Genomic DNA, 6,209 nt, shown 5'->3' with positions numbered 1-6,209 from the left:
AAAAGTGCAATTCATTTCAAACTTGTTAAGGCAAGCGCGACAGATCCAAATGACCTTACATTTATAGATGTTAAGTCACCATACTGTAAAACGTTAAATAAAAGACATCGAGTTTCAAAGAAAAGTGCAACTTAAGATTGTATACGAATTATTATATACTGTAAATATTTATAGATAACGGTTCGGCAGTGTCACCTGTAAGCCCATCGCGAGGCTAGGAAGTTCTCAGTGCCTATTATAGTATCTTGTTTTAGCCTCGCGGTTCTTCGCCTTTTCAGTTTTTCGCAAGGAAGCACGGAACTCCCCAGTGACCTCCGTTCTCCTGTCGAGGATGTTTTTGTGAGCCCAGTGACGTTCTAATGTCGCCATAGCAGGGCGATATTGAAATGAAGAGGAAATCTCCCATAAGACTTGGGTGTTGAGGAGCAGTGAGCTCAGCCAGGGACTCTGTTTAATGAGAAGCTACGTTCAGTGTTACCGCAAGTTAATGAAAGAAACTGAAATGCACCTACTTTCAAATAGATGATGAATATGTTTAGAAGATTTGTTTGCTTATAAATTCAAAGACATTAAATACAGTTCGAGCTTAAATACGAGTTTGTTGAACGCTTAAATGAGGGATGATTAACCCACGCCCATGCCCTGCACACAAGTCCATCCCTTTTCTAAACCTAAGTTATTCCTATGCAGGACTGTAGAAGTTGTCCTGTACTCTGGACAACACTAGGTGGGGCTGCAGTACCTCACATGGCCTACCCACACCTTCATTTGGTGGGCTATTCAACATGCCAGTCATCCTAACTTAGAAATTTCTGGAATGTGAAGAAACCAGTGCATCCACTCAGACCTGGGCAGAGCATGCAAAATCCAAAAAACCAAAGACTGGAGCTATGAGGTAAGGGTGAAAAGCAGGGTAACAGCATCCTGGCACCCATAACCATCTAGTAAAACCATGGACGGAGTTTAAGGGGCACCCCCTGCTCCCCCAATTTCACCATGCACAAGTCTCAAACAGTATTTTCTCCAAGTTAATGTAAATGCATTAATAATCAATAAGTAGGTGGCAGTGGTGGTGCTGCTGCGTCGTATAACACTGTCTGGGGTTCAAGTCCTGGGAACTCCGTTTGGAGTTTGCATGCTGGTCCACATAGGTTTGCTGAGGTTTCCTCCCACAATCCAAAGCCATTCTGTTTAGATGAACTGGCGATGTTCAGTCATCCCCTGATGTGTGTGTGTGTTCACCCTGTGATGGGCTGGCACCCGGTTGTTCCTGCCAGTACCCGTTGTTTGCTAGGATAGGCTCCGGCTGCCCCCTGCCTTGGATAAGCTGGTTTAGAGGATGAATGAATACTGTAATCCATCCTGTCCAAAGCAACTTGCTGTCTTGCCTGTTGCCTATACTTAAAACAGATAAGAGAAATATTTTGTAGAATTTCAGTTCCAGATTAGTTTACTGTTCCATATTTTGCTTGAGAGAGGTCACATCAGCCTGTACATTTTGGCCACTGACATGTCTGATAGACGCTACTTCTCAGTAGTGTGCACAAGTGTTTGAGTCATCAGTGTGTGCGCCCGCAGCTTACGCCTGCCTGTATGAACAGTGGGGTGACGGTCTGAGCAAATCTCCATCGTATGTTACCACTGTGACAACATAAATTTGTACAAGAGCATCAGTACGTTTTGCGCCTAAGAACCAAGTTACCCAACCTATTTTTTTAAGATTTCAGTGATTATTTACTGCTTTGATGCTGATCTTTCTGATCATAAAATAGGTCTTTATGATAGCAATTGACAAGAAGAATTCATAATTAATTGCAGAAGTACAATATTTGGAAGAAATGGATGGATGTTGCAGTCTGTTGGAGTAAACCGAGGTCCTCCAGAACTGTTCTGTATTTAGTTAAAATTACTTATTTTTATTTAACTGATAAATAAGTAAGAATAGCTTGTGCCATGTACACCAAAAAAAAAGTGTGATCTGGTTATTTTAAGGTAGTGGGAAGTGCTGATGGGTTGGGTCACCACACCTTAAGTCACGTATCATAGCACAGCTATCAGGACTTCCCTTAAAAACCTCAGCCCCAACATATGCTGCACTATAGCCAAACAATTAACAATCCATAACACCACTCACACATCACACTGAGTCTCCATGTGGCAATCCTGGTGATCAGGATAATGACAGTCACAACTAAACATATGCATTCTCAGTACTCCCATGTCTGTGTGTCAGCACTACACATTTTGTAAGTGCGTGTTAAGCTGATGTCATATTATGTGACTTTTTGTTGTGGGGTATGTCAGATTGGCTGATCGCAGTCACTTATCTTGTTTCTGCACCATGTCAGAGTCGTAACCCATGTCACATTTACCGTCTGAGCATTGATCTTCCTGCACTGTTGTACTTGCTCCTGTTTCTGGTGGCCTACAGACTGTTGCCTGATGAAGCCAGTGAGGTGTTAATAGCTGCAGTGAGTTCAGCAGCAGTCTTTGCCCTTTTTTTAGTACATAAAACATGAGACATCAGACAGACAAGCTCCTCTTCTATTTGTAACTTTCTTATTCCTTGTTGTTATGCATTTTACTGCCAACTGGATGCTCATTGGCTGTCAGCTCTTGCATACAAAGAGCCCGCCCATTCAACCAATAAAAAAATCAAACCTGTTTCATGCTACCCTAGCCAGTCGCTAAGCAGCTGGCCTTAGTCATTGGGCATTTCACACTAGACAATCATGTTCATGGGTATGTGCTGCCAACTGTCTCAAACTGGCGAAGATTACGTACATGAAGGCTACAAATGAAAGTCACTGGAAAAGTTGTCCATTATGTCATATCCTTTACATTTTCGCTGTGAGTGATCCGTTTTTCAAGCATTTTATAATCGCCTCATATTTGACAGCATAGTGCTACTGCCGTTAAGTACTGTATCTACTCGCGTTTAAATCGGGTCTTGAAACCCAAAAAATCGATCATAAAATCAGACCCCGACTTGTATGCCCGTTCAAAAACGCGACACTTCAATTTTTTTTTTTTTTTTTACATTTTCTTGTCTCCTCCAATCTCACATTAGTTTCTCAGACGCATCGAAGTTTGTTGCAGCTGGCAGTTACCAATTTCTTTTGCTACTTCAACGGCATTTAATTTAAAACCAGCTTCATATTTTCTTTTGATTGAACACACCATCGTAGATAAGGGATGCTCTTACGATAAAGGTTTTTGAGGGTGTGAGTTACAAAAAACACAAATCAGTGTATATTGTCGCTTCAAAATAGTTTGGGTATTACTGTGTGGTCACGCAGGCACAATACATAGGAAAAAAAAGGCAGTGTGCTCCATGGTTACTCTCTCAGGTGGGCACTAGTATCTCATAATCTCTTGGACCAATAGCTTGAGTTTTCCACATTCGACTTATACGACCGACATTATAAAATACCAGAAATTATATGGTAAAATCAAGTTCCGATTTATCCGTGGGAGAACTTATCTGCAAGTATATACAGTACGTTAGCGAGCACAATGAATTCTGCAAGCACAAGTTATATTTTTATTATGCACAGTACAGTTTGCGATCATGTGTAGCAAGGTTTTTTGGTCATGTGAATTTTGGCAGCATTCTTGCACAACGTTACTGCCAAAATAATCTTTAGAAGGGAAGCCCAGACGCAAGGGTGGGACGTTGTTCTTCTAGCCAATGCAATACAACTTGTTTTTTGTATAGCACTCTTCACTGAGTGCAGGTGCAGAACACTTTGAACAAGTTTCAGTTAAAATACAAGAATAAAAAAAGAGTCAAAAATAAAGTCACAATCCTGGAGACACTGGCTAAATGGCCACCTACCTGTCCAGTCTGGAAACAGCAGCCCTTGTTAACCGGCCAACTGTGAGACACACCTCTCTCCCCACTTCCAAATGTATATTTTACTGATATACTCTTAATATTTACAGCATGTTAAGAACAATGATCTGGGTGATTAAGAATAATGGGGAAAAAAAGCAAGTGGGTCTATGGCACTGCTTCAGCATGTCTCTCCACTCAAGGTAGCATGGTCCCTCATGGGTGTTGATGTAGACCTCCACATTACCGTTTGCTGTGCACCATGCAATGCATGAGTCTCTGTCATATGCCATTTGGTATGGGATTTGTGACAGCAGTGTTAATGATTGTGAAGTGTCATCTGTTGTAATGACAAAACTAAAATGTTTGTAACATGTCATCCCTTGGAGTGACAGCGACATAGCAACCAGATAGAGATATGCACAGACACTTATCCTATTATTATGGTGGATGTATGTTATAAGAATGTATCAACTCAGATCTGGCCTCTTTCAAAACCTCCTAAAAGTTTGCCATTCCTGATGGAGAACTGACAGCTCCAATCAGTCAAAGTAGAAGGCCATAAGGAGCCCCAGAATGGAGCTTTTGGGGGTCCCTGTGTCCAGAGTGTGCTCCCCTTGGATTACAGTGCCATAGGTGACCATCTATGTTGCCTAAAGGGTTGATCAGCTCTAACTCTAACTCTACCTCAGAATTTCATTGTACTGTATTCTGCCAAATTGTCAAATGTTTGTCTGCATGTTGTGGAGTTGGCAGAAATACAATTTATTTTTTTACATCTGTTGCCTGAAATTCATATATGTATCTACAGGTACTTAAAACCTGTGATTAAAGAAGTCATAATTATAATTCTTTGTGCATGCTGAATTGTGTTTAGTTTATATGTATTTTATAAAGGTGTATAATACATTGCACTTGTAATTGGGAAGTGGGCTATATACAAATAAACTGAACTGAACTTGATATGTAACTAAAGATTTCACCCAGTTAAAAGAAAGATGTGGCAGGGGACAACCCCCGATTAAGGACATGGATTATAAGAGTGAAATGGAGCTCAGGCATCACGTCTGCAAGCATGGAGCACCGGGACGTGCAATTTACAGCACAAACAAATGTGAAAGCGGAAGTCAATCTGGCGTTAGCAGGCACCCTTTCAAAATGCTATGAAATATCAGTAACCTTATTCTTAGTTTTTGTTACAAGCATAGTGTAAAACTCAATAAAGAAGCAGTAGTCCATACTGCCTCCATAACTGCCTACACTACACTTTGTCACTAAAAGACATGTTGGAACTTCATTGCTTATATTTCAAGTAATAGTGAAATAACTAATAGTGTGTTTGCTGACCTCAACAAATAGAACACAAGAATATCAAACAGTGTATTTTGCCATTAAATTTTGTATAAATTTCACAAAAGTCAAATGGAAACAGAGACTATGGAGATAACGTTTTATCCTGGGCTTGAGGCATACTCTGAAGAGAAACAGCTGAGGATGAAGCCAGGCAGGAAGATGTGTCTGGGAAACAACAGATGAAAATGGGGAGGGAGTGAGGGCGCTGATCTCAACTAATGGATAAGGGACTGTGTGATTCTTGAGGCACTACGCTGTTCTTGTTATTTTTAAATGTGCACTTGGATTTGCAAACAGTTTGTACAAAAGAAGTGCTGAAAAAGCAGAAGAAGCAGACTTTCTTGATCTTGCTGAATGTCAGCCGGAATTGTTTCAGCAAATGAAAACAGGTGATGAGTACTGTGGTTTAGATTATGATCATGAGGGAAAATGATACAAGTGAAGAAATGGCAAATCAAACATAAAATCACTCCATGCTGATTGTAAACACAAAAAAGCAGGATTCACAAGCAGCTTTTGCCTTGAGGTCAAACTGTGAATTAAACATTCTATCAAGAAGTTGGTGAGGGGCTCAACAAAAGGGCGTGTGCCTTCACTCTGTAAATGCCAGAAATGGAATTCTCCACTATGACAATGCACCCAGTCACTGAGTGGGGTCTGTTATGAGTTTCCCACATGTGCCGTATTTACCAGATCTGTCACCATGTGACATTTTTTTTTACTTCACTAATCTGAAGCATCACCTAACAGGATGCTGTTTTTAAAAGACTGGAATCATGTTACGGGATGTACAGGAGGACTAACAGAAGAACATTTCCAGGAATTCAAGGAGTGAAGGAGACACAGTGTTGCTTTGGAGATGAGCCATGTTGAAGGAGGCACGGTTAACGTGATCATTTTACAATGCCATACTCTTTACTAACTGTCTCATTAATTTCAGGGCATAACCCACCATAGAAAAACCTCACACTGTTCCACTCCATCTGAACTAGTGTGGTGCTGAGGTATCACCCGTTGCATG

Source organism: Polypterus senegalus, chromosome 9 (assembly GCF_016835505.1).
Source record: "Polypterus senegalus isolate Bchr_013 chromosome 9, ASM1683550v1, whole genome shotgun sequence".
Classification (NCBI taxonomy): Eukaryota; Metazoa; Chordata; class Cladistia; order Polypteriformes; family Polypteridae; genus Polypterus; species Polypterus senegalus.
This window is presented reverse-complemented; position numbering follows the sequence as displayed.